We start from the raw sequence: 634 nt of genomic DNA, 5'->3' as shown, positions 1-634 counted from the left end.
CCTTTTTGACAGGTCTGAACTTAGAATATGAACTGCCATTCAAACGATCAAAGTACGTGATTTAACCCCGCCCCTTTTTGCTCTTTGCCCTTGCCATTTGATAACCTCAGCCGTATTTTTCCTCCGTCAGCAGCCAAGCGCAGAAATAAGTGGCTTGAAGGTCAAAATCCGAAGTCAACAGGATGTCAAAAGGCCTGTGAGTTGTTAGAACGAGAACACGTGATGTGACCCGTTTATATAATTTACGTACAGTCTGTATATTGCCTATTCTTTGTAGATACAGAATATGCCCAATATGTGTAAGTATATTCTGTATGCATACCCTACATATACATCGGAGAAGAGTGTCAGTCTGAAGTCATGCATGTTTGATCATATCTTCGACATTTCCTTTTACATTTTTACAGTCAAATCATTATCAGAGGACAGAAATCATGTCAAAAGGTGGGAAATGAAGAATGAAAAACTGAAGGCACAAGAAACACCGTTAACAGGTTTTGTTATCATTCCTTGAGGCAAAGTCTGTCTGTCACAACTGGTAAATTATTGATTGTATTTGTTCGTTGTCTCTTGATAATTGTGATTAAAGATACAATTAAAGGGCGGGTCTGGTATTCTGTTATCCGGTGACGTC

This window comes from Penaeus monodon, chromosome 31, assembly GCF_015228065.2.
Source record: "Penaeus monodon isolate SGIC_2016 chromosome 31, NSTDA_Pmon_1, whole genome shotgun sequence".
Classification (NCBI taxonomy): domain Eukaryota; kingdom Metazoa; phylum Arthropoda; class Malacostraca; order Decapoda; family Penaeidae; genus Penaeus; species Penaeus monodon.
Note: the sequence above shows the minus strand (reverse complement) of the source record.